Here is a 23,004-nt window from a genome sequence, read left to right on the forward strand (position 1 = left end):
ACTTTTCCGCTGACACCCCCCTGAACATACCACCGGTTCTAAAAACCTCTTAAACTGTGGGCAGAAAAATCACAAGAATTATGGTATCATTTATAAAATTTTCACATGTCCGCTCTATGAATGATCCATCTTTTTAAAGTTATGTTCTGGCTCCAAAGGGGTGTGGTTTCCTCTCAGCACAAGGTAGAAATACTGGTTTATCCAGTTCTGCCAAGCCAGCTTCTGTCTCCAGTTTCTCCCCCTCCCAGTTTCTGCCAAGAGTAAGCCACTTTTACGACCCCTGCAATATAAGATTTGCTTGGGTCCTGAAAGGCTCATTGTTCAAGAGGAAGCCATTTATGATCCTCTCAATAAACCCTCTGCCTGGGTGAAGGGAGTTGCATTGTTCACTCTCCTGCAGAGCACAGGTAATTCAATTATCAGATAGATGGTATATCCTTTTGTGTGGGCATCAGAAGGCAGCTAAGCCTGGGAATGCATTTGTTCAAGTTTCACTCCTGTTGGGGGTAGCTGTCAAGCAAAATCAAGTTCCTTAAGCCAGACTTTCAGCTAACTGTCATGTTTTTTGTTGCTTTTTTAAATTAACTTGCAATTTTACACATGCAGCTAGAATGCTGATTCTAAGTGCAAAACTATGACATTTCAACAGTTACAAAGGCATGTGACACCAAACATAGGTCACTCATTTAATGTAAACATTTTCGATTTTAGTGTCTTTAAATCCAGTGCAACTTAAACTGCTGACTCCATAGCTCAGCCAGTTTTGTTATAAGCATTGTTCTGGGTTCTTCATTTCCCAGATTTTGTAGGCACACAAAACTCCATTCTGCCAAATGTCTGCTGGTGTTCAGTGAATATTTTGCACATATTGTAATGTTTGAAAATAGGCATTTTGAGCCTGCCTTCAGAGAAACACAGGGTGGTTTTAAAACGCCGGCTTTTGGATAGTGGTGAGTACTGGTACTGCACCCATTTTTGGGATTTAACCAATGAATTCCCCACAATTCTAAGTTGCATTTGGCAATCAGCATTGCCATTCCCAATGGTTTCAGACTACTGTGCGGGTAGTCCAATGGTGGTTTTAAAGCGCTTTGAAGCTAACCGGCGCTACTGTTTTTCCTTTGGCAACCCATTTCCCTCATGGCAACCCGGCCTTTCATTCTCGCACTGGTGGGTGGCAAGTGAGGCAACCATTTTGGTGGGCGCACAAACTGCGCAGCTTTTCTGGATTTCGGCGCACATGTGGGTTTTCCGCCATCTTGAATTTTCTAAGCCCACAGCACCAAATGTTGCAGCATGATTACTTGCACGTGGGTCAAGACACCCAACAGCTTCCAGCGCTGGGATTGGGCATATTTATGAGCCTGGTGCCACTGGCGCCAGGACTGGGTCCAAAAGGTCCCAATTGGGACTGGTTGGCACTCGGAACCTGGGTTATGGATCTGCTTCCAAGGGAGTTGGGAAAACCCTGACCTTTTGGAAGCAGAGATCATGACACAATGAGACCACAGAGACGATTGCCACGCAGTTCTGGTGTAGCAGCAAATCGCTGCCAGATATATCTTCATGGAGGCATGAGCTAGCCCCGCCTTGGCCAGCGACAGTAGGTACGGCAGCACTTGAGGGGCCGCAATCCGCAGAGGGTTAATATTCTGTGCACAGCACCAGACAGAGAACCTCTTCCATTTCTGTCCATAGCACTTGAGGACGCCCTGGCCTTTGCAAGCACCTCCTTGCAGTCCACCGGGATAACGTACCCTCCAAACTCTAGTGCTGCAGGAGCCAAGCTTGCAAGTTCAGCGACCCCGGGTCGTGGTGGAGGATGGCGCCTCCTTCTCTGGCGAGGAGGTCTGCGTCCATCGACAGTTTGACGGGGGGACGCTGACATGTCCAGAAGGTCCGGGAACGAGATCTGCCTCGGCCACGCCGGTGCGACAAGGATCATCCTGCACCGGGACCGTCTGAGTCGGTTGATGAGTCACAGCAGCAACGGCAACGGTGGGAATGCATACAGGAACAGGCCATCCCAGGGGAATGAGAAGGCGTCGCCCATGCTCCCCGGCTGGGGAAACCTGCTGGCGAACGTCCGGCACTTGGTGTTCGTCGCCGTCGCGGATAGGTCGATCTGGGGGTTGCCCCATCGTTGGAAAAGTAGGTCCACTTGATTCTGACGCAGTTCAAACCCGTGGCACGAGCGCAACTCCCTGCTGAGTGAATCGGCGATGGTGTTTATTCCTTCCAGATGGAAGGGTACCAGAAACATCCACCGGGTGACGGCCCAGTACCACAGATCTTGGGCTTCCTTGGATAGAGCTGGGGATCCGGTCCCTCCCCGCTTCCAGATGTAGAACATTGTGGTGGTGTTGTTGCTGAAAATCCTTACCACCTTGCCCTTGAGGGATGGGAGGAATGACCTGAGGGCCCAGAACACGGCTCAGAGCTCCAGGACATTGATGTGTAGTGACCTCTCCTCCGGCAGCCAAAGGCCTCTTGCGTGGAGATCTCTGGTGTGCGCTCCCCATCCCTCCGGGGAGGCGTCCTTCGTCACAGTCTCCTGATGTGCCAGGGTCTGGAAGTCCATACCCGCTGCCAGATGCACGTGTGTGCCCCACCCCCGGATCGCTTGGCGGAAGGTCTCATTGAGCGAGATCCTGTCTTCGAAGCTGCCCGCCGCCTTCATCCAACGGGCGTCGAGGAACTCTTGCAGTGGACGCATCCGCAACCTGCACAGGCGCACGAGGTAGACGAGGTTGACGCTGAGCAGGGACTTGATGGACCTCCCCCTGGCCATGTCTATGGTCAACAGCCGTTGCACCTTGCCCAGGATGGCTTTCGTCCTTTCCTCCAACGGAGAAGCCAATCGCACCACTGTGTCGAGCCTGGCTCCCAGGAACAGGGCGACTTGCGACGGCACCAAGTGGGATTTCGCAAAGTTGATTGAGAATCCAAGATCTGTGAGCAGTTGGACGGTCTTCGCTGTGTGCACGACAGCGAGTTCTCTTGTCTTTGCTCGGATGAGCCAATCGTCCAGGTAGGGGTAGACGTGGATCCCATGCAGGCGCAGCCGCGCCACCATTGGTGCTAGGCACTTGGTGAATACCCTGGGCGCCGACTTCAAACCGAAGGGAAGGGCCTTGAACTGATAGTGTCGCCCTTGGACTATGAATCTCAGGAACTTTTGATGTCCTTTTAGAATGGGAATGTGAAAGTAGGCATCCTCCAAGTCCAGTGACGATAGGAAGTCGCCTTCCTCCAGATGTCCCAGCATGTGCTGGAGAGTGAATATCCGGAACCTCGGGGACTTGATGTACTTGTTCAAACGACAAAGGTCCAGGATGGGTCGCTAGCTGCCGGTCTTCTTTCTTAAGAGGGAGTATCTTGAGTATACTACGGAGCCTCTGAGCCTCTTTGGGACGAGCTCAATGGCTCCTTTCTTCAGCATCGCCCTTACTTCCAGCAGCAGTTGAGGGACGTGGTTTTCCTTCCTGGCCATGGGTGGAATGCGGGGGCACTTCTTTAGAAACTTGACAGTGTGCCCGCGGGCCAGGGCATCCAGCACCCATCGGTCGGTGGAGATGGACTCCCACACGCTGATGAACTTCGCCAGCCAGCCTGCCACCGGGGTGCTCAGGTGGTGGCCCGACGCTACGGCCGGTTCAGTCCTGCTTGGCAGCTGCCTTGTCCTCCTTGGCGACGACGAGATCCTCATGACTTGTCGCGTCCTCTGTAGGCCTCCTGCAGGCCTCCTTCAATGAGGAGTGGGCCGCCTGGCGGTACGTCGAGGAGCCACCACCGAAACCTTTGGAGGCACCTTGCGTGCCTCCGGACTTCCGAAAGGGCGGCCGTCGTCGTTGCAAAACCCCAAGGCCCGAGCCGTCTCCGTGTTGGCCTTGATGGCCTGCAGTGACTTGTCCACTGTCTTGCCAAACAGGTTGTTTCCGTCGACAAGGCATGTCCAGAACTCTGGTCTGCACGTCTTGGCAGAAATCTGTTGCCTTGAGCCAACCAAGCCGGCGAAGGCAAACCCCGTTGCCCATCTGGCGAAAACCCAGTGTCAGATATGTCCGTGGCCACCCTTATGGCGTGGTCCGACACCACCTCGCCTTCCTGTAGGGCCTCAGCCCTCTTGTCGTCCGGGAGGAAGTCCAGCAGGGGAGCGATCTTAAACCACAGCTCCCTGTCGTAGCAGGCCACAATCACGAGGGCGTTGGCCGCTTTAATCGTCGTCGCCGCCGACGAGATGACCCGCCGTCCCATGCCATGCAGTTTCTTCCCCTTGTTGTACGGCGGGAAGGTCGAAGTTGAAGCCGTCGCCCCCGCCGCTTTGTTCTTGGCCGCCGAGGAGATGTCTGAATCCGTGGTCGGCTGTGTCCTAAGGCACCTGGGGGCGGAATCCGTGACCCGGTACTTTTTCTAACTGAGAGGACCGTCTTCCTCTTGGCCTCACGCCGTTGATAGAGGAAACCTTCCTTCTTCTGTTCCTCAGGGCAGAGCTGGAAGAGCTCGGATGCTCTGGCGATCATGGCCTGGAAGGAGTCAATTTCGTCAGGCGGGGAGGCCCGAGGAGGTGGTGATGGAAGGCCCATCTCATCGTCACCACCGTCGTCATCCGTCCCCGTCGTGGCCGTGTCCGTTCCCATCTCATCCCTTGGATCAGGGGAAGGGGACGAAGGCTGCGAAGGCTGCGAAGGCTGAAAGGGTGGGGGTGGATGAATTCTCCTCCGCTTGCTTGGAGGGCTTTCCGACAGTCCAGGCTCCGCTGGCCCGTCCGTTAGGGGTAAGGGGAACCTTGTCCTCATCTCCGTACACAAGGCCTGGATTGCCATCAAGATTGCTCCCGTGTTGTCCTGTGGCCCAGGTAATGGCTGCAGTTGTAGAGTGGAATCCTCCGCCTCCACAGGCTCCTCGTCGACACCACCATCACTTTCTTCGTCTGCCTCGTCGGGATCCCTCCTGTGGGACCGGATCTCCTCGAACTTTTTGTTCAGGATCTTCGCGACTCCAGCCAGCTCCTCTTCAAAGGCTGTATCTGTGTCCGTGATGGCCACCGGGCCCCCACCTCTTTTTCCACCGGGAGTTTCACGGGGGTCTTATCGATGGGTTGAAAAGAGGATTCCCTCTGCGGTGGCAGGGAAACTCTAGGCCCGAGGTCCCCTCCACTGGGTTCGCCTCCACAGGCTTCGCCAGGGCCGCCACAACTCCCTCAATAGAGGCCTTAGCCGGGTGAATCAGGGCCTTCGCGACTTTGGGCAGGCTTGAGGCCTTCACCTTGAAGGGAGGGTCACTGCCTTGTTCACCCTCGGATGTCGCCGTCGGGATCGACCGTGGCTTCTCCCGAAGCTTACCGGGGTACTCCAATTTCCTCTTCCCCGAGCCAGAGCGTTGGCTCATGGTTGATGTCGTCGGTGAAAGTGCACCCTGCCTGGCAGCCAAGGAGCCCGACCGATTGGCGCTCCCGGTGCCCGGGGACTCGCTGTGCTTTGACTTTTGTTTGGCCCCCGTCGCCGGAGCGCCCTCAAAGTTCTTAGAAGACCGCTCAGACTTCTTCTCACCTACCGCTGTGCTCGTCCCTTCCAGCCAGTTGGTGAGGCGGATACGCTGATCCTTCATAATCCATTCCGATATGTTTTTGCAAAACACACAGTTCTTCTCCACGTGCGTTTTCTCTTTGTGAAGGCAGTATTGGCATCTGGAATGCTCATCCTCCTTGAAGACATTCTGCAATCCGCATCCAGGGCAGCTCCTGAACAGCTTGGATCCGGGCGTCGTGTTTCCTTTGTCCTGGGCCATGTCCACGTGGGGTAGGCCTAAAAGATCTTCTGGAAACCTCCAAGAAGCGAAACACGACGAGAACTTCGCCCTTGAGGGGCGTAGAAAATTCTGAACAGGTCCCTGTTGATCAGAAGTACAAACGGTGGATCTTGAGGCTCGATTGACCGAAAAAATGAGATTAAACTCTTTGAAAAACCACAAGAGCTTTAGCACGAGGACTCCCAAAACTTGAACGTGTGGTAAAAATCTGAAGATGGCTGCCACAGGAGAGGCTTAGGTAGAGGGCAGTCATTGGCTGGGGGCAGTATGACCCAGAGACCAGTGATTGCTTATTAGGAGAAAGACAGTTCAGAAACGAAACAAACTGATTTTTTTCTTTACAGAGGATTCCCAGCCTGACAACGTGGAATATTCATGAGCATGTGAATCCATGCCAGACCCCATGCTGGAGAACGTTAGCAAGTCCCAGAGGGAATTAGAGAGCCTGCTCAAACTGAGACCATCATTAGCCTAAGCCAGACCCTAGGCAGTAGGGGTCAACATTAGATAGCAATAACCGGGGTTGCAGACACAGGGGTTTTGAAGGAGGTTTGTGGGAAGACTAGAGAGGTTTGACCATATGCCCCACAAATAATTCAATATTCTTGAACTGTCCTTGAGACAGAGTGAAATCTGGTCCAAATAGGGGTGCAAGATCACTTTATTGGAGACCCTCAATGTCAAGGATTAAAAACATCAACAAAAAGGAAGTGGGGCCCGGATGCTGAACGAACGGGTCTTTCCAACGTGTGTGTACATACGTCTCTCCCCCTTTGCTCAATTGACTGAGAGAACAGGAGGGGATATCTAGCATGAATCTTTGAAATTCTTTAAACAGACTAATGTCAAACCCCTGTATTGTTTCAAGAGTTGTGAGTGATACATGCCTGGGAACGAGATTGCGGGCTGGCTTCTCTCTAAACAGAAGTGGACATTTGTTCAATGCTGTGCCATTTACTCTGTTCTTGGAAAACACTGGAGTTCCGTTTACTGGCTACTGAAACATGCTAGGAAACTGTTGCTTACATGGCACTACCAGTATCATCATTGAAGCCCTGATGAAAGGTGGAATTGAATGAGCAGCAGAAACCATTCGACAATAAGGATGCACCATCATCATTACTAAAGAGGTACAGTGGTTAGAAGCTGTTTTTTTTGTTACATGACGGGTCACTCAAGTCCTTGTTGGTGTTTTTAATTCTGTAATGAGGGCCTGCAATGAAGTAATGTTGGTAACCCTATACTGAACCAAGATTCAACAGATTTAAAGTGGACTAGCATGAAGACAGGCTCACCACCTATGACACAATACACTTCCCTTGCAATCACGTTTGTTGGTAGTTTCGGATAAAAGGCATAAACTGAGAACTATGTATGCTTATAAGCATCCCGCTTTACAAACACTTTCAGGTACTTTTATTGAAAGGCCGCAGCACTTCACTGTTCTAGGGCAAGCTCTCTGGAAGTAAAGGTGGTCAAATTTATTTCATCTGCACTGAACCTGCCTGAATCAAACAAAGGAAATCTCATTTTAGTTTTGGCTTAGTGTGCCAAAGCACCACCTATCAGCAGAACCAATTGCATTGGAGTACAGCTAGGAGGGAAATGGGTTTGTGGAAGGACACACTGATTGTGGGCGTTTGGTTATTTATCCAACAATTCACTGTCCATTGCCAAGCAACTCCCTAGTGGCTATGTGTGCCTACTTCTGGCCCCTCCCTGCCCAAAACATATCCTCCTCAAATCTCTTTGCGCTGGCTCTATCAAGCAGTAACATCAACTTTAAGCTGTATAGGGCCTGCAATTGTCAAAGCAGTCTTCTGAGATTTAATGGCCTAATTGAATCTGTAAATGTGCTATCAGTGTAATAAAAAGAATGTAACCAAGTGTGCCTTCAGCCACTTAATTTATGAACATTGTGTGTTCTTGCACTGAAGTCTTGTTAAAAACAAGCATTGGCAAAGCCAGCTATTTTGGCTTGTGCAATAGATAGGCTTTTGGCAGGCACTGGTATTATATCCACAGGTAATCTGACAATGCTGCAGCTGCTACCATTAATGGCAATTAGCACCATTATGACAATGCCTCGCAAATGCCTATGCCAGCCCTACGCAAAAGCCAAAACTGTTGGCATTGCCAATGCTTGTTTAATGTCAACATTTGTAAATAACGCCTATTGCTGAAGGATATCATGGCAACATAGTCCAAGTTATGTTATATAAAGCAACGATATTTGGCACAATTTGTATCTCTCCCCTGATAAATGCTCTATTTCAATCACATGATCCCCATTTTGGACAGCAATCAAGAGCTAAGCAACATTTTCTTTTTCGGCCGTTGCAAGATTCCAGGTAATTCGCCAGTGAGCTGGTACACGTGTACCTTTTGTAAAATAGGTAATTCTTAAGACACGTGGAAAGCGCTCATGCATGCACTTTAACAACAGCTACACCCAGCCACTCCCAAGCCCAAAGAGGCTACGATACACAGAGCCTTTCCCTCAACGACACACGCGCAGAACAGCCAATATTTGCGGAGCACCAGTGTTAGGCGTAACAACGTTTTATTTTAGGTAATCAGTGTTTACCCGAGGAGATAAGTACAGAAGGTAATTAACATGAAAAAAACGCACAAAAACACAAAAAACACACACTCACACAAATTAAATACTAGGAATCTGTAAAATAAGGCACAAAAAAACAAGATCACAGTGGATTAACCAAGATTGACCGAGTTCAAATGGACACATTTTAATGTGTTGACTACACAGATGCACACGTTTCAGTTTCATTTAAATTTGCTACAGGTTTCAAGCCCTTGGAGAGTTGCCTCGCTCCAGCAGGCCTTGGGCTTCCAAATTCAAGGTGATTAACCTAAGAGCGGAAACCCTTCGCCATAGCAATACACAAGCATGTGGACATGACGGTAATCGCACTATGAAGCAGACAAAAAGCGGTTAGCAGATTACACCCTAGCTTATTATTTGCACACTGGAGCAAACGCGCAAACAGCCTTCTTCATATACGAGAATAACCCGACAAAGTTCAACATCCGATGACCAAGATTTCCAGATACCTATGGTTCCATTTTGCCATGTATGGGTCTGATCCCTGAATTCTGCGCTTCCTTATCTACTCTTTCTTTCTCTGGGAAAACAGAGAACATAAAGTAATAGTCTAAGTCAAAAGAAGTGGAGTTGCTGGCAAAAAGCTTGCTTTGGGAAAGTTCTCGAAGGTTTTATCGCTAGACTGACAACTTGCGTTAACCTCCAATCGTAAAGGCCATTCTGGGGTCTTGTATATGCCAAGCTCTGGACTGTCTGGGTAAGAGAGTTAGTGGTGTCTACGCTGAATCAGGATTGGTTTTGCTTTCAGTAACCTCAGCTATTATTATGATCCTGCATAGTACAGCTGGAATTTATGCGAGTTTCTGTTTAGGCCATACAACCGGATGCTCCTTTTCTGGACCATTTATTACACTTTACGGATTATATGTGGCAGATGCAGTCATCGTATTTAGCAAACCAAAAAAAAGTATAATGAATGCAATAAGTAAAGCAATGGCCACAGGCCAGTGTACAATTTACACACCACCATTAGGTCTACTGAAGGCATGGATATCAGCAAGATGCATATTAACAAATTGGAGCGCATGTGCAAATCGGAATAACGCTCACTTTTCCAAAGGAACTTTATGGGAACACTTCCTAATATCGAGATCGGCTGCTTTTGCGCTGTGGAGCCCTACACCAGATCAAGAATTGACTTTGCATAACTGGCTTTTGATGACATTACTTAAGCAAAGGCGCGGCCCATACTTGCAAGTATCCAAAGCCGCGCAGCTTCTCGTTCCCTTAAAGAAGTCGAGCCCTTGGGAGACCTGGGAGAGAAGGGCATCTCACATGAGACCACTTTTTTCATGGAGCAAACCTAGAAGGGAAGACTTCCACCCGCATATATGACAGCAAATGTTCCTCGTGACTCTGATGGAACATCGCTTGACCGAAATGTCCAAGGTACTATGCAGACACCAGTACGTCCTCCAAGAAGCTAGGGGCATGACGCAGGACTAGAGGGGCCACTTAATGGCCATAATATGACACACCCTTCACCAAAACAAGAGTGAACCCGTTTCAGGGATTCCCAATGAATGCCAATTAGAAAAAAAACAGTATCCTATAAAACGACGCAACTGTGAAACACCTGCTTTGAGAAATGTTGCAGATCAAAGAGCGTTTTTTGCTAAGCCTCAATCATGTAAAAATCTGCTGCTTTTAGAAAGAATCTACCTCCTGCAAAGCAGCTACTGGACTGTCCCCAGAAAGCAAAGCTCCAAGGAGCCCTGGAGAGCAGTGCTTGGCAGCTGTGGTTCCCTAATCCTCCCTAACCGAGAGAGCATGTGAACACGCTCAGGGATCTCCCTTTGCAAAGGAATGCCAGAAATGCATAGAAAAGAGGGTGAAGTTAACATTAAACATGTTGTTCCTACAACTAACACTGTACAGGGCTTCACAGCATAGCCTCTTACGGAAGCCTCTCAAACAATTACTCAGACCACTTGAGTGCAACTAAAATCAACTAAATCGAGCCCACCACATCGTACCATCCTCGCCCCACAAATCCTTGCCAGTCTCCACACTCCAGCGCTCCCTTGCATGGACGAAACTGACTTATTAATTTTAGGACTCCACATTTCGGTACAGTTGCCCCCAGCACATACACCTGTCTTGTGCAATTTAAACACAAGCGAATGCTTCCGGGTCACTAAGCCCTCTTCAGATGCAGCCTACCACTCACGCTGGGACTGGCATATAGGGCAATACCCGAGCCAAAAACACGAAATGCTGTTGTGGGCCAGTTTTCTTGGCCAAAGTGGCCCGCTTTTTTGACCAATTTGGGCCAGTTTGACGAGTTAATTTAATTCACTTTGCGGCTAATACTTTTGACCAGTGTTGCTGATGACGTATTCTTTAAAATGCACCATTTGCATCCCACTTTATTAAAATCTCCCCCTTGGTTACTATTCAAGCAGTGTCCCAAAAGGAATGAATTCAAGTTTGCAACTGTGGGTCACTTTTTTTCATTGGTGCCCGAGACAATTGTATGGCCCAGACCGACCCTGCTACCACTCGATCCAAACGGAGTCCAGCAACATTTCTGCAAAAATCCACTCAAACGCGGATGAGCCAGTGCGGCTGCAGCAGCCACTTGCGTGCCAAGCATCCGGCACACAGAGGGAATTCCCCAAATCAAGACTTCCGTTTTCACATCCATCATTCAGACACTCGGAGGCTGTGGAACTGGCTTCAGAAACTCATCTGCCTCAGGCACCCGAATGCCGGAAAGGTTTCCACGCGCGAATTTCACGTTGTTCGGCACGTCCTTGCCAGCAAAAGTTTACACACTTTCCAGTTATCACCCGAAACGTTACCAATAAACTCCGAACGAGGAAGTTTTGATTTTGAGTGCGAATTACTGGAGCAGTACATTTGCCAATGATGAAACCGGGAAACTGCAGCTGGTGCAAAAAACATCGAAATGAGAGCCTCAATGTATTGCGTAATAAGTGGCAGTAGGAGTGTAGCAGTAAAGAGCTCTAGAATCCTCTCGAGCACACAGGAAAAAAGCCCCGAGGGCCGGAATCCTGACAGGTTTGCAGGATGTCCCTGATCAATATTCATGAGAAGTAATGTGCATACAAGTAGAATCATTGTATGCAAATTTAACTCATGAATATTCAGGAGTAGCATCCTAAATTCCACATGTTTCGGGCCCTCGAGGCCTGGGGTTGGAAAGCCAGGATTGGGATGATAGGCGATGGCTGTGCTTCACTCTGAATAGGCCCCAGCAGCAGCAGCCCACTGTGGCTGAAAATGAAATCGCAGTTTGGGGAAAATTTCACAACTAGTGTTGCACCATTGCGCCAAAAGTGTTTGCAAAATCGGGACACTTAGATATTAGGCTTTCAAACTTTACTTCAAAACTTCAGCAGCAGGGTAACATGCTACCCAAAGAGCTCCGTTTCCCCGAACGCCTGGAAAGTTTGCTAGTGCTTTTGAAACACTTGAGCAAAAAAGCACACACAACTAGTGCAACCAAACAGGCCCTGTGTCGGTGATATCACACGCTGCCCTGGCCACATCCTATTCTTTGCAAATCTTTAAGCAGATGTGCAACACTTTCTGTATGTTTACAAGTAATCTCAGGAATATGAGCACACTTGATTGGCTACCAGCTTCAAGCGAGCCTTGGGCAGCTCTGACTGCCGGATGGTCGGACATCCCGGAAGCAAAGGCCATTAACCAGTACATCGCAGTTTGGATGCTGTGAAGGAACATTGTCACTGCACTTTAGTGTATCCTAGTGGACCCTCTTCCGCTCACTGATTTATCTCGGAGCATCAGATGCAGCCCGGTGGTTTCCAGGAGTTCCTTCAATGGGGCAGTACCACAACCCGGAAGAGACATCTTCTACCCCACTGGGCTCTAAGGGATTACGGGAGGTCCCAAACTCCAAGGTTCAATCTACTTTGGGGAGCCCAAATCAGCATTCATTAATGTAGGTATAGTGCCCAGCTTCAAACCTTTAGCCTCAGGAAGATGTGGACCACGTATGGAGTTTGTCAAGATCAGCTCTCAGACCTTACAGGCCCTCTAGCTACAATCATGTATCTGTTAGAACAGGCCTCAGGCCCTGTTACACTAGTGGATTTACAAGCGCTCGCCAACTGTGCTCAGAAGCCTATTTGCCAATCGGGCAACCAGAACTGCCATTTTGACAGAACTCTGCAGGGGCCCTCCTTATAATGGACCTAAAACTAGGAGGTTTGACCTCTGCAAAAGCCGGAACTGCATGAGACAGCCTCCCATTTTTAGAACAGGTTACCACAGTATGAACAAGGATGAACAAGCCGAATTCCCCAGTCGAACAAAAAGGAAAATCACTATTGTGGTGCATGTTTGCATGCTGATGCTGTGCCCAGGCAAAGGGAATATACTTAAAATCCATGTGCACCAACATGTGGGATTCCCTTCCGAGAAGTACCGAGTAGTGTACATTGCACAGTCTATCAGCCAAGTATTGTGAGGTAATGTCTACAGAGGACTGCTTAAGTGCATCAAGATTACGTGATCTTTCAGTAGGAACAGAGTCACAAATATCCTGGCCCTTGTTAAGCTTTTTCAACAACTAGAGCACTGCGTTTGCTTTACGGTTCTAGTGATCTTCATTACTCCAGTCCTCTTCCTCGTCTCAGTGTTATCAAGCAAAGTCATGACTGGAGGCTCTACACCCACACCACAGTATGCCTTAGAGGAATGGTGAGGCACGTCAGTGTTACCAGAGGCTAAAGAAACAGGGAAATGCCTGCCTTGACCTAGCAAGTCTACTCCGCTTACCAGAGGGATGTCTTCCCTCATGTGGTCCACCAACAGATTGACCCTTGGGGTGGCCGAGTCGGGTAGCTTCTGCCTTTCCCTGGTCACATGAAGGGAGATTTCCCCCAGTAAAGTAGTGACAAACTTGTTAGATATGTCAGATAGCACAGTACCATTTTGCACTTCTGGGTAATTCAATCAAATATCATTGACATTAGTGCTGATCTTTATGCAACTTATCTCCGACACCAATGCTTGACATTGACATTAAGCTCTGAAGAATCTGCCAGCCATTAAAAGAAAGTCAGTGTTATGTATATGCTGTACAAAGTATTGCAAAACAATTGTTGACAATCGGCAATGTAAAAATTGAAGAACACCGTGCTAGGCAAGAGATTCATACTTTTAAATTATACAGTGGTGACTACCTCAACATAAAGCTAGTGGACTTATTTTAACTTGCATCTTTCATTGAAATAAAATAGAGTATACATTCAAACACGGCCTATTTTGGCCCAGTGTTTGTGGTGGGATTGAACAAAAGAGTGTGTAAAATCACACACTGCTCTTTGATGAACTGAATATTTAAATCCACAATAATATCTAACACACGCACCTACGGTGTATGTCTTTGACCTTTGGTGCTGCAAGAAAGAGTAAGGAAACAGGTTTGTGCTCTAGAAAAACAAAAAACACATATCACATGCAAAAACAGAACATAGCCGAAACTAAACCAGCAATGCTACCATTTGGAGTAACGCAGGGTGCATGTGTTTCCCCAACCCTATATAACATTTTTATGGTCCTTTCTTTGATCTTGTGGCTCAAAATAATATTACCTTTACAAACTATGCCGACGATACGCAATGTATCAACCCGTTATCCGCTTCTCATAGTTTGGATGAAAATTGTATCAATGTATACGATTTCATCCACACGTGGATGGTTCAAAATGGCATGGCCCTCAATAACGAAAAAACTGAGCTCACGGTGGTTGGTACGGAAAACAAAATCGCTCAGCTAGACACACTGTTTAATAGCTTCACCATTGCTAATTATAAGATAGAAGTACTTAAAAAAGTCAAAATGTTAGGCATAACTCTGGTCCGAAATCTAAGCATGAAAGCACAAGTGAGCAGTCTAGTCTCCACTTCAACATATTATATAAAATTGCTTACACACCTCCGCCCGTTCATTACACAAGACAATGCGGAAACGATAGCTAGAGCGATAATAGGCTCTAAAATCGATTACTGCAGTAGTCTCCTGACCGGTATTGTCCAATCCGAGATCAACCGTCTTCAGGTTATTCAAAATAGGGCGGTCAGGGTGATTAGGAATTTGAAGTGGAGGGATCATGTTTCAGAGGCAAGGCGTGGGCTACACTCGTTGCCTGTAAAAGCCTGGTTCAAATTCAGAATTCTTCGGATTACGCATAAATGCACATTAGGAATAATGCCAGCATATCTAAATGAATGCATCATCGACAAGAAGAACTTGAGACATTGGAGGTCAAATAATACATCCCATTTAAAAACTCGACATTCTAAAACTAGTAAAGCTCTCAATGGAGCATTTAGCATAGCCGGCCCACTAGCATGGAACAGGTTACTCTTAGATATAAGAGAAGCCAAATCAACCAACGTCTTCAAGAAAAAACTGAAAACGTTTCTATTCTGCTGAATGGGCTCTACTAAACTTGGCACCCGATAAAAATCACCCTCTGCTTGGATCTGTGTATGTGAGTCCTGTTATATGTGCGCCCTTAAGCCTACGGGTAACAATGCGCTGTATAAATGAAAAAGTAAAGGCAAGACTGGCACTGCTTTGGTTTTAAAACCTTTTTCAAATTTTTTCCAAGTTATGCCACTAAAGGGCAGTATATTTTATATGGATGTCTGGCACAGCATAAGAAATAACTAGTGATTTGTGGTCAAAATAATGCTACAGACGAGAGGGGCAAATTAACAGGGAAAAACATGCTGGCTTCACAACTATAGCAGAGTAATGCTGCGCGCTGACTAAAGTGCCATGTGGTACCATTTCAGTACATGAACTTGATTTTAGTTTTTAAATGGCAAATACGGTCTAACACTGCTCAAAGAATGAACATAAGGGCCATATGCTTAGACCAATGCAAAATTATTATATGAAGGCAACAGAAGTATTACTTCAGAAATAGGTCTGTAGATGCCCATGGAATGACACATTTGATAGTTATTGGAAGCGACCCATTTCTGCATTTGTATGGAGGGACTACAGGCAGAGGCCACCTGTCTCCCTAATTTTTACTTCCAATAAAATGTTTTCATTCAAAGTGCGTTCTTATACCCCTCTTCATAATGTAATACGGTAGCAGCAAGTTTTAGCTAAAATTGGTCTGACACGTGCATAACATGTTCCAAACCATCAATACTACTCTCATTTAACTTTATGTTCCGTTTCATTTTGCTAGCGTTGACTTTCCAAAATGTCATCCTCTGAACCAGTGCAGCTTTACATTCTGAAGGAAGTCTTTCCCTTCAAAGCACTCAATTTGTGAAATCTTTCCCATCATACCAACAATTTTATGACAGATTTGCATCTGCGAAGGTGTGAAATCCCTAGCTTTTAAAACAAAATATGAATATAAAATGATGCAGGTAATGGGTTTCTGAAATGGAGGTCGACTAAGCAGACCCCCTTTCATGAATGCGAAACTACACTGTGTACATGTGCCTTTGCTAAAACAGCCTACGCGCTCACTCAGCAAAAACCCTGCAGTGGCACCAGGCAGTTCCAAAGGTCACATGTGCATTGCTGACAGCTTCTGGAACACACATTTACTGCTGGCATAGGTGGCTTTTTAACTGTCCACACCTCTGATCTAAAATACAATAATTGTATGCCTTAATCAGTCTGGTGGCAAGCAAATCTTTAAATATAAGCCATGACTTTTTGGAGGTATGGTGACTACGAAGTGCACACACGTATACAGGCATAGCAATTTCATACTACAATAGTATCAGTTCTGTTAGTAAAGCAAAACAATGTGCCAACATGTGGGACAATAGCCAGGTTCCTGACTTTTGATCCTTTCCTCTCAGGCCACAGGAGCCCTCACTAGGAAATCTCCTGGGAATTGGTACTTCAAAATGCAGCACTTACATAACAAAGCTACACTTAAAGCAGGCTGCCGACTACTGGAGTCCCTTTGAAGTGAGCAGACCTGGAGAGGGGGCAAAGTTAAACTAGACAGAAGGGAGAGATGGTATAGGAGAAGGGATTCCACCACCTCGGTTTCTGTTAGGGCCAACACAGTGCTCTTCCGGAAGTGCACTGGAGGTGAAGGATTTTGTGTATGTGCCAGAAAACTTCCTGGAATCAAAGTACAGAAATAACTCACCTTGTCCATGTAGACCATGGGTTTGGCCACCCAGCAAGTCAACAGAAGCCCTGGACCCCAAATTCCTGCATTGAATTGCGTGTGAGCTACACTGACCCTGACATCGCCTCCCTATCCCAAGCTTCTTTGTTGCACATGGCATTGCGGTTTACACCGCAATGCGTGGTTGACCCAGTCAACCAGCTCACCAACCTGCTGCTGAATCGCTGCCTCAGGAACCTCCCAGAAGTCTTGTTCACTGTGCTTGAGCCACCAATGACAAGAAACCAAAAAGGTACTGTAAAGAGTTCCTGTCCCCTTTGTGCACTTTTTGGACGACTGACTTTTAAGCCCCCTTCCATACCTTTTTTCTACAAAGACATATCTTTAACTATCGACATACACACACGGTGTGGAATTCAACCATCCACACAGGGAGAGTGCGCTCACCTGGGTTTTTTTGATTTTTTAATAATGAAAAGGAATTATAGGAGACCAACCTCCGAAGACTGTATGAGGCCATTCCACACACAGTTGATCTGATCCCCGTACAAAACACAGTCACATGTACTAAACACAGTCACATGTACTCCGGAAAGACAAAGCCTACAGGCGCAGTCTTCCCCGGTTATATTCAGCTGGAATGGGACAGCCACAGGTACATCAAAACATCTCCAGAAGGGGGAAGGCACACTTTCCTCCAGCCATGAGCAGCCTAATTTTAATATCAAAGGCTCCATGGATCTGCATTCCTTTTGCCCTCCGGCTGGTGGCAGTGCATACTGATGATAGATGATTGAAGCAAGCCTGAAGGGGCCTGGTTGCCAGAAAAGACAACAGGAAAGGCAGGGCCAACACCCATTTGATATGCAATGTGTCAACTTGAAGCTAGTTCCCACCCCTCTGTTTGAGAGGCAGTGACATGCATGTCTGGGGTCGACTATTTAGCATGGGCAAATCCCTGCAGAGCTGACCCCTTTCAAAGGGGAGAAGTATGGGGTTTGGGGGAAGACAGAAAGTCTGCTCCCAGCACAAACTTCAAGGGAACCATGCACTTTAATCAAGAGTCACAGAGAGCTCAGTTAACCAGAGATACACTTTGATCAACAACAGGCAGGGAGATGGGTGGGACTTTGGTATATGTTGTCAGCCCCTGATTTGTCTTGTTGCAGAGCACTCTGGTTCTGGCCTCATGCATAACAGAAGATTGTTGAGGACCCAGAATTGGTTCATTAAGGTGGGCTTAGCCTGCACCAATCAATACGTCCCATTTGCCTTTAAAAAAAAGAGGGCTGAGCCCCTCACTTGGCAGATCATTTGAAGACTTTGAAAGGAGTAAGGACGACTCATTTGCACCCGAGCTGAAGGTACAGTCTACCTTACATCTTCTGCCAGTGAAGAAAGGCCAGAAGTTCCAAGAGGGAAGCAAGATCCCACCCCTAAACATCTTCCAGGGAACAGAGATACCGGACTCAGAGGATCCATCCAGCAGTTCCAGAACTGGTACCCAGCGAGCACACAACATGCCCTGCTAGGTTCTGTCAGCAAGCTTCCTAGGTGAGAAGTGCCAGAGTATCTAAACTAAGGACAAGGCCCTTGTCTGCAAACACTCTCCTGAGCTTTGAGCTGTCAGCCTTGAAAGGACAGAAGTCCTGCAAAGAAGCTAGGAGGAGTGCCACACAAGCATCATCCAGTGTCCATCTTAAGCAAATCTTCGAGACAGTGGAGTCCTCGAACCACATCCAAGCCGCAGTCAAGCCACAGTCACCAGAACCAATCCGAGACACCTCTACCAACATTCCATATCTGCCAATGAGCACAGAGAACGATTCCTGGCACGAGCTGCCACGCTGGACAGCCTGCCTGCCGACTGATACCCACAGCTGTCTTCAGCCACTAACTCTGTCTCAAGGGCTGGGAAGCACCCTGGAACCACCTCGATGCTGTCAAGCACCAAGAACTTCTTCAGTACATTGTGGTTATGACCCCTGGTCCTTCTCCGAAGGCCTCTACAGACAGTGACGACCCTTTGCCCCGTTGTTGCTGAAACAAAATAATCTTGAACAGTAAGACTAATTACTTTACCAACTACACTCCTGTCAGTATCCAGAGTGCATCCTTTTCCTTTGTGAAACTGTCATCTGTTTTCCTTTACCAGGTGGGTTGCATTTCGTAGTGTGCTAGAACTATCTGTTGTACTAATAAAGTGGATATGTGTATAGAATCTTGACTGGACAGTCCCTATTGGGTAGTTGTATTTTCGCTGTGTTGCAACTAGCCAACGATCCATGACCTTGCGCAGATAAGCTTTCCATTCCATCCACGTTACCAAAAATTGGACAAGTATGTCTTATAATTCACTTGTATTCCAATCTATTCGGATCCATTCTGGTGTATTAGAGGTGTGGGGTTGGTTGATGGTTTAGAAACCGATATTCATCCCTGGACCACTGGTGCCCCAGAAGTTGATTTGTCACACACATGGTCTGTATTCTCAGTTTCCTTTACAGGGGTGGGTTTGTAGTGTTTTTAAAATTGTTGCATTGATTGTTTTATTAAAGTTCTTATACTTTTATAGAACCCCGATTGGAAAATCCTTTAGTTTGGAACCTTGTACTAAAGCTGGTTGGCCTGCTACCTTTATCAGCCAACACCCACCTGAAGATCTAGCCTGCACACAGCCTGTGCTACCAAAAGAGGGGCCGGGGGTATGCCCATCGGGCTGGGCCTGTTCACCTTTGAATATAACTGCTGTTTTAGTAGTATTGTGGGGCTTAGTAGCCAGTTTAGCCACTACTCATCCCTCTACTCCTGCAGACCAGTAGTCATTTTGTCACAGGATCTTACATACTTATGTCTCTTCCTAAAAGGTTCCTGCTTGTCTATTTCCCTGCAACAGTACCAATGACAGAACCAACATTGCTCTGCTCATCTTATCGCACCAACAAATCCCAGCGTACACACAACGGGCACTGAACACTGATGAACTGTAGCGACAAAGGCTGAGGCATTAGAGTAAGCACAGACAGCATTAACACAGAAATCCTCAATGAAATGTTTGAAAAAATGATTACGTTTTCTAGATATCTACACCAAGTGTACAGAAGATAAACGCATTTAATTTGAGAGGATATTATTTTCCTGTTTGTCATTCCAAAGATATGAGTGCTTGTATGTTGGTGTTCAATCGCTCGACTATTCCAGCACTACCTTAAATCCTTCCCTTCCGTCTACCATGTTTTCAATTACCAGTGGAAGCAATGCGTGAAGTTCAGCAGAGCCACTGCTTCTCGTCAAGAAATCGCCTCCACTTCACTGGTGATCTTGCGTCCGAGCCAATTGAGAAGTTCTTTCCTATTCCGCACACAAGCCCAATTTAAACCGGTATTCCTTTAGAGATCAGTCCCAACTGGCACTTCATTTTACTGCAGTTGTGGTCCAGCATACACAAATGAGCTGGAAACGACAAAGCCATATATTTGGGGAATTACACAAACTACTTAGCAATTCCTAAACTGTCAAGTCAGACATCTTCTGTTAATGAAATCAGAAATGGATCCTTATTTTGCAGAGATATGCTGCATTTCACTAAATTCAGGCCGTGAGATGCACACCATTTTCACACCCACACATTATCTGGCATCGGCTGGGATGTGCCAGACTACAGGACCCATGTATGTGTTAACCTAAAGCTCCTTATCTGTGCTGCTTCTGCTCACATATCCGTGCCTCAAACACCATGCAGAGCCATTCTAGTGTCACAAAAGTGAATGCCTGTGAATTCACAGGTGTGCCAGTATTGAAAGCAAGCATCTACTTTTAATAGAATGAAGGTACAAAAAAAAGACAATGGACTGAATGAGAGAACCGCCAAGTAACCCAGTGTGATAAGTCGCAGCTGCAGCCATCCTCAGCATTTTTGAAAATAGGATTTGACATACTGGGATTTCCGGTCTTATTGTTCAAATTATATGCCAGGGCCTGCAAGTCCTATATTCTAAAGGGCTGTTTTCTGAAAGCTAGGACTGGCTTAAGGGGTCACAGAGGACATGTTGCCAATAGGCAGCTTTGGAACACACTGACAAGGAGTGGTTCAGGTAGAAATGGACAAGAAATGGACAAGCTGAAAACTGAGCAAGGACAAGAGGGCAAAGAGGTGTGTTCAGCGTGGAGTTTGGCAGTGAGAATAATTGGATGTTAACTAAAAAGGTAATAAGAGGCAGGACAGGTGTAATATGTGACATGGGTCGAAAGTACTGCCATTGTGATGAACAGATGGGAACATAATTAAAGATGACAGCAGCAAGTACAAGAGCTCAGAAACACCTGCTGGAATGAAGACCGACGGTTCTGCAAAACTGTCTCTACCCAAATGATATGCATACCTTTTCAGCCTCAAAATACGGTTACTCACAAGCTGCTGCGTGATAAGAATTGGGGGTGTTGACGTGGGGGCTGGGGGTGTGGAGCTGTCGATGGGGTAAATGCAGAGGTGGGGAATGGTGTGTATAGGGATGTGTGGATGGAAGTGGGTGGGGGGGCAGAGGTTGCAGGTGTGTGTTTACTATTCAGAGTTATTTCTATTTTTATCATTTTCATCAAGTACTGATAAACAGATTGAAATGTAAGAAAAGAATTATAGCAATTCAATTTTTAATGGCTGATTCAAAAATGCCTTTGCCTAAACATCTTTTAAGTGACTTCAATCCAGCATTCCAACTAAGTCAATGCCTAGTCTGGGATGCCCAATGGAAACCCTTATTTATATATTTTTATGTCAAAAGTTTATTAAATCTGGATGATGAGCCCTTATATAACGCCCCTCTCTTTGAATATCCCCGACGTCACTGAGCCAAGAAGTAGGTTTGTTTTGGAAATTAAAAGATTTGAAGAATTGAACAATATATAGATTACCCTTTTATGAACATGAATAAAATCTGAATATCACACTTATAAATATGAACGGTGATCAGCAATGGGGAATAGTACAATATCAACAATTTCTTTAATCAGTTAGGAATAGGAGAATAATGTTGCCGAGAATACTTTGTACGAGTTCAAGGAAATGCAAGATAGGAAATAATGCAACACAGAAATAAAACTGGATACGATTTCAACAAAATACAATATAATCACTTTTCCCCCCTGTTATTACTCACTCCCCCAACTAGGCAATATGAAGAGATGGAAATGAGGACACACAGGTTTCAGGAATACACTCAATAATGCAGTTCAATCCCAGTTCCCCCAGCAAGCTTAGAGAGAACAGGTATGATTTTAAAACGGGTCAATATGCTTATGAATGTGATTGCAATGAATGTGAAAAATGCTACAAATGACTTTAATTCGCTAAATGGTATTCAGAATTAGTGAGAGTTACTTTGGATTGGTTCAGGTCAACACTAGCAATGATTATGAATGATTATCAGATTGAAAACGAAATTCAGCAGTTGCAACCACGAAACAGCTATTCTGACATGTGTTGAAATTGAGCTAAATTGCAATTCGCGGTTTGAATGTCGTTTTAGGTTTGTTAGAAAGCTTAGGATCTAAGCTTCAAAATGACAGTTCAATTTCGTTTCTAGGATATATGGTTCAAAAGTTAGAGGTTTTTGTGAAGGTAGATTTTTCAGAAATAAAGTCAAGATTTCAAAATGAAAGATGCGCTTTAAAGATTTACCAAAACGGATAGGCTTATACTAAGGGGCTATGAAGAAGCAAGACACTCAACGGGCAGCCACCAGAACAGCGGCGCCTCCTCTCTGATCTCTGCCCGTCAAAACACTTGTCCCTCTTCAGAAAAATATCAGCGCAAAGATGATTATTGCTACAATTATCACAGACAATATAATGAGAAGAATTCAGGATGGACACAAGATTCTATAATGCAGTTCTGGATAGGTTGAAATGGTTGGAATAGGATTACTCTAAACTAAGAGATGACTATGGACAGTTCTAGACTAGATACTCACTCCTATGGCTTTGGAATGGAATGGACCCGTCAAAGATCTGGTCAAGGGTTTGGCTGGGATTCGCTTGCCACCGGACGGTCTCAGGCACTGGGTTCTGCTCTCCGCACGGCACTCTGGTCTGGATCTGATGGGTTCTGGGTTACAGCTCTGCTCTCTGGGTCTGGATCTTGGTTCTAGCACAGGGTTTTTAGCTAGAATAGCCAGCCAGCACAGCCAGGCTGTTGAATTGTTCAGTTAGGTCCCGTGGAAGTTTAGGGGTTAGAATCAGGTTGCAACAGATTCTGAAGGCCTCTAAAAAAGGTTCAGCTTATGGGTTAGGCCTCTCTGCTTCAAGGTTCTAGAGTTTGGTTCTAGAGCTTGGTTCTGGAGTCTGGTTTCTGGATCTATGTCTGGATCTTCCTGGAGCCTGGATCTTCCTGCAGAGTGCTTCGCCAAGAAATCAGTTAAGGAGAGGAAGTTTGTGTCCTGCCTGTCCTCAGCAG

At 46.5% G+C, this 23,004-nt stretch overlaps 1 protein-coding gene across 25 annotated transcripts in view; it reads right to left on the minus strand.

Annotated features, from left to right (window-relative positions):
- CAMK2D (calcium/calmodulin dependent protein kinase II delta) overlaps positions 1–23,004 on the minus strand; it is a 1,139,541-nt gene that overhangs the window by 913,401 nt on the left and 203,136 nt on the right. The window lies entirely within an intron of this gene.

Source organism: Ambystoma mexicanum, chromosome 6q (genome assembly GCF_040938575.1).
Source record: "Ambystoma mexicanum isolate Mex_15411 chromosome 6q, UKY_AmexF1_1, whole genome shotgun sequence".
Taxonomy (NCBI): Eukaryota; Metazoa; Chordata; class Amphibia; order Caudata; family Ambystomatidae; genus Ambystoma; species Ambystoma mexicanum.